This window comes from Diuraphis noxia, unplaced genomic scaffold (assembly GCF_037042655.1).
Source record: "Diuraphis noxia isolate RWA-SAM2 unplaced genomic scaffold, SU_Dnox_SAM2 contig0003, whole genome shotgun sequence".
In the NCBI taxonomy this organism is placed as follows: domain Eukaryota; kingdom Metazoa; phylum Arthropoda; class Insecta; order Hemiptera; family Aphididae; genus Diuraphis; species Diuraphis noxia.
This window is the reverse complement of record NW_028301713.1, coordinates 44,165,800-44,179,244: the sequence shown is the minus strand read 5'-3', so window position 1 is coordinate 44,179,244 and position 13,445 is coordinate 44,165,800.

Genomic DNA, 13,445 nt, shown 5'->3' with positions numbered 1-13,445 from the left:
TCTGCTCATTCAAGTTCATAAAACTGCCAAACATTCATTCACAAATCAAAAATCAGTAACAGAAGTTTCTGCATGGATCTCAAATATCAAGAGATTCGGAAAATGAAGAGTTTGACGAAATCGACGATGATTTGATGATGATGACGATGATGACACTAACGCCGTGCCCTACGTGAACGCGAAATCGCGGCAAAAACCAATAGATACAGCTTGTATTTTGCGATTTTGCCGCATCGCGTCGCGACACGAAAAAGGAACAGCATGGTCAGAAACTCAGAAGAAAATTCGCCCGCACTCGCCGCGTTCACGTAGGACACGGCGTAACATGTGAAATATTGATATAAATTTTAAATACCTTTTTAATTTAGGAATAATTATAAATAATTTTAAATTGTATATTTATATAAGAAAATAATAACTATATTATTATTATTTTCTGTTGTATTTCTAATTATAAAATAAAATAATTATTTTTATATAATTATTATTTCAATAAAAAAAAAAAAAAAAAAAAAAAAAATGGTTATTTAATATGATGTCCCGGTTTGGTGGTAACGACACGTTATGACAAATAAATAATAACGTTATGACGTTATGACACATTCACGACCGCATGTCAACTACAGTTGACATGCAGCCTATTGAAGTATATAGGGTTTCCTGATACGTGGTTTTTTTTTAATACCCAAATAAAATTTTGGTTTTTTTCAACACATTTTTCTTTATCATTCGGTGTCATTGGTTTTTTAATAACTTCACTACCTAGATCGTGTTTTACTTAATTTAATAAATTTTTTATAAAATGAGGTTGGTTTTTTTAAGGATACACAATTTTGACGTGGTTGTGAACGTGCTAAAACCTGGCAACCCTACTCCAGTTGATGCTATAAATGGGCGTCACCGTTTTCGGCGAAAATGTACCTTCCCTTTTTGGCCAAAAAATATCCTTTCCTTTTTTGCCAAAACTTACCGTTCCCTTTTTGGCCAGTACCTACATAAAGTTTTACATATTATTAGCTTAGTCGCATCATAAGTTAACAATTAGTTTGGTTTGAAACATTTTAATTTTTTTACAGTTTGCACTCTTCAATGTAAGCTTAATTTCTTTCATAATTGGTTTTCTTTTATAAATAAAGATAAACTAGAATTATTATTCCTTGTTAGTTATTTGATATTATAATATAATGTAAAACGCGAACCGAATCCGTTATAGTATAGTATCAGAATGTTTTGTCAATAATTTTATTTCGGACTGACCTGATGAATAAAAATAAAAAAAGTACTGTGATTGACTTTCAATGAATACATATTTTTTTTATCAAAATTATTATTATATAGATACGCATCATAAGATAATATTAACTATTATTCAACTATTAGGAAACCTTACTCTCAAGTTTCAACATATTCATGAATGCATATTTTATTAGTATCGAAAGACTATATTAATTTTTATGCGATTAATGTAATATAATTTTATGTTATAACAGTTTATTATCAATTGTTTTATTTTATTATTTTTTCACACAGTTGTAGATAATAATATTGATAAAAAAAACTATTGGCCGAAAAGGGAACTGTAAGTTTTGGCTGAAAAGGTGACCGCCACTTTAAATTTATCTATGAAATCCATTATGTTAAATTTCGGTGATCTATTAGTAAGTAAAAAAATTATTATTTATTACTTATAGGTACTTTTTAGTATTACCTAATTCTAACTAAATTTGAATGTTTTCATGTATAGCCTTAATTTCTGCTTTTTATTTTACAGATTTAGTAACATATTATAATTTATAAGATTGTTTTTTGTAAAACAAAAAAAAAAAAAAAATGGTATATAACAGGTTAGTATTCTCAAAAATTATGCTTATTCAACTTTTTAGATTCTGATCGGATCGATGAATGTATTGATTTTACAATGATGTGTTTTTTTATTTATTTTTTTGTGTGTCTCATCACGTTTTGGAGCAGTAAAAGTTCTTCGATTTTTGACTTCAGTATACCTACCTCGTTTGATCAGAAAGTGAATCTAGTTGGTACATTTTAGTTTTTGATGTAACTTTAAAACAAATGGCCATATAAGTACATGTAATTTTCACCGAATGTTTTTATAAGTATATTCTATCCATCATGCAATCTTCAAAAATGTTCGACTTAATTTGAACTATAGTGGTATTGAAGTGTCCGATACACTGCTTGTTACTAACAAGTTGTTAGTAAACTATACTAACTATTGTAGTATTGTCTATAAGCAATCGCTTAGCGTTGGCTAGGAATAGAAAATTAAATCTAAATTTAAAATCATAGACGGCATTGCCATCTAGTGATTAAAGGCAGCGGCAGTCACGATCAGATCGTAAACGTCAAACAACAGGGGTAGGTGACGGTACTGTATCGTGCTCACCCGTAGCCGCGGCATAGCCGGAAGAAGGGGGGAGGCAAACTTGACACCCACCTAGGGCCTCGCGCTTTTTGGGGCCCTACGTTTTTAATTTTTACATTCTTAAAGGATAGATATAGCGCTAAGCAAAAAAAAAAAAAAAAAAAAAAATGGGTAACATAATAATAATTATATAAACACTTTTTTCAGGCCTCTCAAGATTATTTTGCCTAAGGCCTCGCCAAACCTAGTCTCGGTATATTTTGTTTGACTCATGGCTTAATAGATCACGCCCGATGTTTCAGTTGTGGTTTTTTTCTGAGTGTTATTAGTACTAAATGCTAATATAATAAATTGTTGAGTTGTTTGTACGGCATAGGTTCCGATCAGGCGCGTAGCTAGAAATTTCTAAGGGGGGGGGGGAGGTGGTGTTATTCAAAATTAATTGAAAAAATTATAAACACAAAATTGATAACTTTACGTAGGTATACGATAGTTCATCATGATAATCAAATAATCAATAATTAAGAAGTTGTAAACGTTTTCTTACACGCTGCATAAAAAGATATCTTAAATCGTGCATGAAACGAGTAATCGATAAAACGTAACAGAACGGTCTAAAATAGTAATTAATGCCGGCTTTAGTGCTTTACATTATTGTTATCGTAATATAAACTAATATACTTCATTTTGATAAATAAGTGTAAATCACGATTTAAGATAATTCTTGCTTATGATGCATCTTTATTTTGATAAAAAAATATTAAGTATACCACGGCTGAGGGGGGGGGGTGTTATTACACCTGTAACACTCCCCCTGGCTACGCGCCAGGTTCCGATCATATAAAAAATGGCTATAAATGGATCAATTTTCCATTTTCCATTCATAACAAATATTACGCATATTACGTATATCGATTTTGGATATAAAATACGACTAGCCAAATTTTTGAAACACGATTCGTCAGGGTGGACGACGTATTGTGAAAGCTTGATAGTACGTTGTCACAATACCAATTTAAAATATTAAAATTACATAAGTATAATTTTATTTTTTACCTATTAGTATATTTAGTTCGAATTTGGACAAAATTTATCAAATTATGAACATTTTCAAATCATTTTGTATTCTAATATTTTTAAAATTTAAAAATTTTATAACTAAGAATTGAAAATTTAAGACAGTGTTTCACATAAGTATCAATCATAGTGTAACCAAAAAATCTAAAATTTTTAAAACTATAGTCTTTTTATAGATATTTTAAATATAAATCAAATTAAATATATAAACAAAAAATAACGATTTTAGTTATTTTGTTGCAATTTAAAATATTATTGTATACTTGAAACTTTTATAAAGTAAAAAATAATATTTTATAAACTCATTGTTTTCGGAAAAAAATCAATTTAAAATCATTCACTTCAATAGCAATAATATCGCTTAAAATACAATATTAATAAATAATAATATAGGTTGACAGATCATTTTTTATCAGAATCGTTTTTCATTTAAAATTATATTATATAATATTATTGTATTCAAATACATCACATAATCCCTCATACGGTGAGTGATGACAAAGGCTTCTTTTTCTAGTGTTTTGAAACGTTGGTCCGTGAGCAGAGCCACGTTTAACGGGGGACAAGGGGGAAATTTCCCGGGGACGACAAATTTTTGAATTTTAACATAAAATTAAAATATATTATTATAATTTTTTTAAGGGTGGCATATTTTAATTTACCCCGTGGCTACAACATAGCTTAAACACTGCACTGTTATAATAATAAATGTATTATAAATACACTTATCTGTTCAGTGGCGTATTTACGGGGTAGGGGGTGGGGGTTCCAGGGTCCGGTACCTCCTGGACCCCCCTCCAGAACCTTTCTCAAAAAAAATCTAAAATTCTTACATATTTTCAGAACCTTATTATATAGATGACACAGTTTTTCGTGAACAAAATATTATACAAAATATAGTTTAAAATTAGTTACAACAGCTAAAACTGATATAGGTTCCTGCAGCATGGTTTTAAGTCATAAATGTAGCAATTATATACCTACGTTTATAGTAATATTATTTGGTATAATATTATTCTGATAACGGTTTCCAAATAACAACTTATAAACTGAGGACCTCCTTTCCCCAGAAAAATTTAAAAATATGCCACTGTGTCCGTAAGCATAAAATGTGTTTTGGATGATACTGATTAGTTTAAACTAATTTTTTTTTTTGTATCTTTTGACAATTTTAGTACATTTTCTTAGTTTTTAGAGAATTTTTTACACTTTGTTCATATAAAATGAACCAACATTTTTGCGATTAACAATATTTGGTAACAAGAGACTTTCGACGAAATGCCAGTGATGGTACGAATAATAAATTATACATAAAGCACGACAATATAAATTATCGTCGATAACAATTTAACTACCTATAGCATTTCCGTCTTTATATATTTAGGTACCGAATTACCGATTATGTATCATTAATGAAAAATAAATACTTTACCGTGGTAATATTTTTAAATTGTTTTCAATGTTTAAGCTGTAATAATTAAAATACTTTTTTTGAGATTTTTACGTCATTAAAATCTCTGCCCTACTGATGACCCATTCAACAACTATAATATTTACTAATGTGTACCTTCAGCGTAGCGGTGCCTACTTACCAAGGTATACATTACCATTTTTTTTTCATAGTGAATGACGTATATATTTGCACAAGTTTACTTATGGACTATGGTCTATGATTTATGCGTAAATTATTTTTTCCATGTTAAAATGTGTTACAGCACATATTGATATACCTACCGTGCATGCACTATGTACATATAAGGGCGCCCGCAGGATAAAATACTACCCAGGTCCCAGAAATAGATCAAAGCTTTTTTTTTTTTTTTTTGATCAAATATAATATATTAACCCTTATTAGCTCATATTATAAGGTAACCTAATTATTTCCTTCAAATAGCTTTTAAATAGTAGGTACCTAAACTGGCCAAACCTAATATTTAATAATAATATATCCTCAAAATTACCTATATTATAACTAAAATACCAATGGACAATTTAAAATAATTAATTTCTTCACAAGTTAATAATTGTACCTATATAAACATAATATATTCTTAAATAAATATATATATATATATACATATATATGTAAAATTATGAAGTTCAGTCAAAATATTTTATTCAAATAATTTAGGAAATAAACGGGACTTGGGTAGATAAAAAAGATCTATCAAAAACCTATATGTATTGGTAAGTGGTATATATGTGAAAAATTGAGATCTATATTTAGAAAAAGATCTTATACCTAGTTTTTCTTTTTCTTTGGGTGTTATTTGACATACCTACAGTGACAAGCCACAAGCGCATTGTTATTTATTAAGACAGATTGCTATAACTTATAAGCAAGTAAGCAACCTATTTTAAATTGTTTCTATAGTTCTATTCTATTGAAAAATGGGACACCACTACACCAGAGCGGTCTCATCTTAGGTGATAATATTCTGAGCACGAACACACTAAAGGAGTTAGAGGAAAGTTGCACCTAAGCAACGATTTAAGTACGGTACGCAGTTATCAAATTCGGTATATTTTAATAAATGTACTCTGATATTTCTGGACTGTTAGTAATACGTGTTTAGAATGACAAACAACTTGGGAAAGTTTTCTGGTTTTCTTATAGATGACAATAATATTTTTTTTTTTTTTTTTTTACCTAATCTATGACTGTAGATAATGATTTAATGAGTAACTAGAGTAGGTCATGAAAATATTAGCTTAAAAACAATAAAAATATTGTTATAATTATAAATACGATTTAAACTTCTATGAAAATATTTAGTACAACTATATATTGTTTAAATAATATTTTACATGTAGTTGATTACATATTATTACATTATAATAAATCATAATCTATAACAATAAATTAATAACAAAATTTAATTTTCATATTTATTCTACTTTTAAATAAAACACCACTTTTATAGAAAAATCCTAAATGTAACACTATTATGGAGCAATCCTGTATCAAAACGCAATCATGGTGGTAATATAGGTATTTAATTATAACTTAGCTGAGAATTAAGATTATTGTATCTAATTCAGATGCATTTTTATTTGTTTAGTAGTTATTAAATAGAAATTATTCTATTCAGTCAGTTTTATATTTATTTTGTATTTGTATATTCTTGAAAAGAATATGTCATAAATACAAATTTTGAAATATGTACTTATATATATTATTGTAAATGCCATGTTTAGAAGTGTTACCGAATTGTAGTTGTTCAATATTTACTAAATGGCGGCTATACCTATACATATTTGTAGGTATACGTACTTAAATTCAGAAAGTTTATAATTTATATTAATTATACTTAAGTAATACAGTACTTCATTGATCTTTAAGTCTTTTATATATTTGACAATTTTAACGATAATCATATAAGTTATAGGCCATAAATTATGGGAAATGTGCGAAGATGAATTTTAAAATTTCCTAGATTAACTTATACCTAATAATAACTAGTAAAGAGTGGGGTTTGTTAATTTACATCAACTTCAATAGTTTAGTAATAGATACATTTTAACATTAATTATACGAGTAATACCTATATATTATATATACTTATGTTGCCTATAGGTAACGCATACACAATGCGTATTGCTATTATATTATTACTATAGCTCTGTAAGTACAACGACTATGTTATGTATTTTATGTGTGAAAGTGTAATGTATAAAAAGTTATTAACTATTTTCATTATTGATACGAATTGTTATATTTAAATTTTTAGATAAGAGTATTGCATATATAACATTAGATTTTAAATATAAAACACAACTAGCCAAATTTTTGAATCACAATTCACCATTGGTCATGGTGACACATTATCAGTATAGGTACCTACAACTAAAACCATTAAAAAATAAAAAGAGTCAAACATAATAACTAATATTTATTTATCAAATCTCTGATTAAAAAAAGCCTATTTTAACTACAATAAGTATAGATTATGTAAAATAAAATGCACGGATATAATAGCACATACCTACTAGGTAGATAGGTAGGTGCTATAGATACAAATGGGCAATGTACATATATGTAATTAAGTAAACTATAGTCATGATTTAAACGAGTAATGCAGTATACGTACGTTCTTGTCTATCAACTTAGTATTTGCTAACACAGTAGGTAAATGCTCAACAAGCTACTTAGTATACTTGTATGCTATATACTATATATAACTATATTGACTAGTAAGGCCAAAAAGAAATATTAGTTAACACCGAATTGTTTATGTAACCTATTATGCGGGTACAACTAATCTAGTTTACACGTAAAATGGATACCTACAATAAACTTCTATTTTAAGTATTATAACATTATGTTCTTAATGTTCATATTGACCTACTTGTTTTTTCAGTAGGTATTGTATTTTCTATAATTACCAATTAGTTTTCATTTATATATTTTTTGCTCCAAATTAAGTTAAAAGGTGATACCTAAGAGGTACGAATTCGTTGGTATACTAATTAGTAATTACTAAAATTAAGTCAGAACAACATAGGTAAGTAAAAAAACTGAGTAAAAGTTTTAGTTTTAGGGCAAAACTTTAAAATATCTTTTAAATTTTACTGTAAATCTAATCGTTTTTCTGTTAATTGTAGGGCCAAAATATCAACGTTCGAGAGTTTTATGTTCAAGATTTTGAAGGCATCCCAATCTAGTTGTTATCTATATTGTGTTCACAGATTTTTAAACTTTATTAGACTATACGTCTATACATAATATTATAATTCTGAGGACCAAGGTTATAGATTTGTAATATATTACTATAACTATGGCTGGATGAATAACCTGGATTCACCCATGTGCAGTTTCTTTTTGCGGCAAATCCTATATATTATAGTATATTATATACATATATATAGTATTATATTATAGTATAATCCATATACTCTAGTTTATGGCGAAATCGGCGTCAGTGTACCAAGCTTGGTGAAATAATTATTGGCCTAGATGGTCAAACGCAAGTTGTGGATTGGATTTAGCGCTTGATGCTATATTTTTTAATATTATTTAATAAACCATTTACTTTCTAAACTCTTCTGATATCTCAAAAACCAATCTGCAATTTTTGTCAAAATCAATCAAATAGTTTTTGGAGTATATATAAACTTCAAATATACATTTGATGATTTTAACATATAGGGCGTGTGAATGTGACGATTTGATGCATACTTGTACCTGACTTTCCTAACAAACTGATTACATAGCCATTTAAAAACAAAAATATTCTGATTTCCACCGTGAATTTCAAAACCGTTGTTTGAGGACCTCTTTAAAATGCAAATTTTTGAAAATCTTTTCTTAGTAAATCTCTACACGATGAAACTATACTGAATTACTGACCAAATTTTGTACTTATAGTTCGGTAGTTCCAACTAAGCGATGACAAATCAGTCAATCAAGACTAGTTCTTATATAAACAGATAAGTAAATGTATAATACATTTATTATTATATACTTATTTGTACAATAATTATATACTTTTAAATAATCAATTGTTAGTTAAGAGGACACTATCATACATTTGTTGTCTTAAACATCATCACCACGACATGGCAAATGTTTGTTCAATAGTCTCATTAGTGTGTTGTTAGTTTTGATATTAGAGTGAATGACCTATATCAAGCTTTTAGGCAAGAACATAATCTGTGTTTGGGAATTGGCTTTTATTGGATATTTTTATTTTTAAGTGAGATTTGGGCATTTTTAATTTTCAATATTTCACCTAATTGCTCTTATATCTTGCTTGAAAATGAAAATATCAAAAATCGTCTAAGTACAGTTAATGACATTATGTTTTTACCTATATGTTTCATAACATGTCAATTTATTCTAATATAAAAATTAATAGCACACTATTATTGAAACTTGTGAATGAAAAATTTGCTATGATGTGACAAACGTATGAGACGGATGCAACAAATGAATGGGTAATATCCTCTTGCTAACTGCTGTACTATATTTTTATTAAATTTTATTTGTTTTTAGTATTTATTTTGAAGTTATAATTTGTCTTAAATGTCTATTTATCAATTTATCATCATAACTTTTGATTAAATTTATTCATTAATTATACCTACCCGTAAAAACTTAATAGTTATTTTTATTTTCATACTTTAGGTATAATTTTATAAAAACAACTTAAAAATGGTTTCAATAAGAATGTAAGAATTTCAATTTATTGTAAATTCTTTTATGTATATTGTTTAATGTCTGTTAAACAATTAAATGTATATTTTTATAGTCCATTAGATAAAGTAATTATTAGGTAAGTTTATACGGCATCCCGTATACCTACTTTATTTATTTAAGACTATAGTAATAGTATACTACACATTTTGCAAACTTTTGAATCAATATAGAAGAAACCAAGACAGTAGGGAATACTTAAAATGTCGTTTTCATTGCTGTATAATATAAATGGATCTATAAAAATGTTATTGATGTCAATTAAATTTAATGGTAAGAATTGTATTAATCTTTCCAAGACTATTCATCTTCATCGTAAACTAGGCTCATTTTGCAATTTGCAAATGAATATCATAAATAGTCATTGTTGATTATAATATATTGGTTCATACGTTTATAATGATAATTGTTTATAGTTAATTTGTTAAATATTTTTGAAGTTAAATAAACATTTTAAAACAGTATAATAAAATAATTAATATATTTCAAAATATTTCAAAGCTGATATAAAAACTAAAAAAGTGTTAAAATAAAAATAAGCATTATACTAAATAACAAACTTTTTTGCAGGTTTTGGTTTCTTGTGCACAGATTAGAGATGTTCTATAATGTTGAATTTACAAGAAATGGTAAATTATCGTTCATTACATTCAGAAATGATTCTTAGCTTAGTATGAAGTTTGATCTGTTCTTGGCTCTTGCTGATATTTCTTCAAAATCATTTGACGCAGATGTCGGAAGTTTTTTCTAACAGTTAGAAAAACTACTAGGGAAACCAAAAATTACCTCTTATAAAAGTATAAAAATATAAACCTGATTATCAATCTATGTAATAAAGGTCATACAAAACTTTTAAAGTACGAATTTCTTTGAACATTTCTAAAAAAAAAAAAAATAGAAAAATAGAAGAAAATTAAATATACCGATGTACCGTACAAATATTTATGGCATTACCAAGATTCTAAGATAAATTAAAGAATTATACTTCTGTTAAAACTTTAAAGCTTATAATAAAAATTATTATTATAGTACAGTGATATATTATAAACCCTGATTTTTTAGGACGAGCCCAACCAAACTTATAAATTTTATTATGTTAAAAATTTACATGTTGCCATGTTGGGATAGAATAAGAATTTGAAGAAGAATTCATACCCGAACCTAAATTAATATTGTTCAAATGTTATATCAAGCACAAAACTAAACTTTGAAAAAAGCGAATAAGTGAGTGTCGCTCTACTAAACAGTAGTTTAACAAACGGGTTACTGTAATTGATGGTATGACATTTGAATTCAACGATATACTCGTAATATCATGTAACAGGTACGAAAAACGATACTGAGTGGAGACGGTTTGTCAGTCTAGGAATGTTATACCATATTAATTATATTGTAATTATCAAAAAAATTTAGGTATACCTACCTACAATATGAATTCCAAATAAATTAAATCAGATTTACTATATGTATCCGACTCATTCAATGACTGCAGTCATTCGTAGTATAAAAAAAATAAATTATACTATTAATAAAATTAGAATATAAAGTATATTATAGAAATTTTAAATACCCACGACTAATATTTTTAAATTACAATAATATTACTAAAATTGTTATTCTTGTTTGTTTAATATCTTATTTCCTTCAAATTTTAACTTAAAATAACTATAAAAACTGTGTTTTTAAAGTTTTTTGTTACAGAATTACTTACTTACGTGGAGCCTTGTTTAAAATTTTCAATCCTTAGCTATTAAAGTTAAACGTTTCATAAACTTTTAACTACTAAATAATTTTTAAATTTTTAATTAAGTAAATTTTGTCGAAATTTGAATTTAAAACGGTTATTAAAAAAAAAAACGTGCTTTTGTATTTTTAATATTTTTTAACTGCTTTTATATCAACGTATGCATGGGGTACCTTGTTTAAAGTTTTCAAGTTTTTTGACCCAATGAATAATATTTTATTGATAATTATTGAAATATTTCTAAAATTGTTTGTTTTTGAATAATAATATAGGTATCAGTAAATTATTGTAATGTCATTTATATATATATATAAAAAAAAAAAACTAAAAAGATTGAAACTTTCAAACTTCTATAAATAATTTAAAGAAATTTAAAATATTTTGAAAATTTTATCAAGTATAGAAAATTGCAGTATAAACATTCAGTGAATGTTTCATGTGTCTCGGTTATTTGTTTTAGAGTTACACCAATATTTAAAATCGATTTCTCAAAAATTGATTTTGCCTAAAAATTTCCGTTTTTCCTTAATTTTTTGTTTTTCCCGGTGTTTCTGAAAACTACTAAGAATTTCAAAATTTTACTTCCCCAATACACCAAATAGACTCACTTTCCAGCCAAAAAAGCTATTGAAGTTGAAAATCGAAGCAATATTTCGACAACTTATAATGTACACAGACACAAAATAAATAAATAAATATAAAAACACACATCATATCATTGTAAGATCAATACATTCATTGCTTCCGCTCAGAATCTAAAAATATTACGTCAATGTTTATGAATATAAATGATATTGGAAGATATTATATCCATTTTAACAATGATTCTATTTTATTAGTTTCTATCAATCTACATGAGACTTTATCTGAATAATTTTGATTTCATGTATAGATCTTTAAACCCAATTATATTATAAATTTGATAGTTCGATATATACGAGTAGGTACTTGTAATTTACAGTAAATTTCGATTTGAAAATTAATAATTTCTTCAATTACCTATGCAACAACAATATACGATATCTAATAATATACGTTGTCCCAACTCCCAAGTCTGTATTAAATTATTACTCATCATTTAATCATACACAATAAAAAATATATAATCTGATATACTCCTTAAAGAAAATCAAAGAATATATTACATTTAATGTAATTAATAAGCTAGCGTTATTTTTAAATAAATAGTTATAAAAATGCCCGCATGATATTATTGTCAAATACTGTTATGATTTTTATGTATTGTAGGTACTATTGTAAGCATTAAGTCACGCAATTTTATCTATAATACACGATTAACCGTACATCGCGTCATCGCTTATTGCTGGCCATCCATGCTTGTTTTTTTTGTTCACTCGTGATACCTCTGGCGTCCGGTCGCTTGATCAACGACAATAATTATAAATACTTGTATAAGATTGTTTGATATTTCATATGTTGACCCAAAGCATATTATTGTATACTTGACGACTTGAGATTGAGAATGCATTTAACTCATAAACGTCTTAAAGTACAGTACACGTATTCACGGTTTTATATATATTATAAGTGCACAACTGTGCTATTTTATTTCCCTCCAATATTTATAAGTTATTTTAACATGTATTAAATCTTACTATTATGAGAAATATATTGATCACAGCTACCACTCGGGACTCAGTGATTTCTCGTTTATCGTTATATGATTTTTCGCCTATTGGTACATATGATATCGAGCTGATCAATAAAAAAAAACGAGGAAGTGGGTAATGCTCTGCTGAACACAGATGTTTAGAAAGTCACTGTAATTAATGTGTTAGGTTCGAATTTAATAATCATTTTATACAAAAAACAGTTCTGAACGAAGACGGCCTGTCAGCCTATAACACAGTATAGAATGCAGTATATTAAGTATAATTTGTATGATATTATTTTGATAACTAAAGTAATTTTTTTTTTATTATAAGATAAGTTGTACTGCAGATAATACTGCAGTAGGTATGACAATAATACTTGTTTTTTTGTTTTAAATTTAAATTGTTAGTTATAAAAATTGAACATTTTAA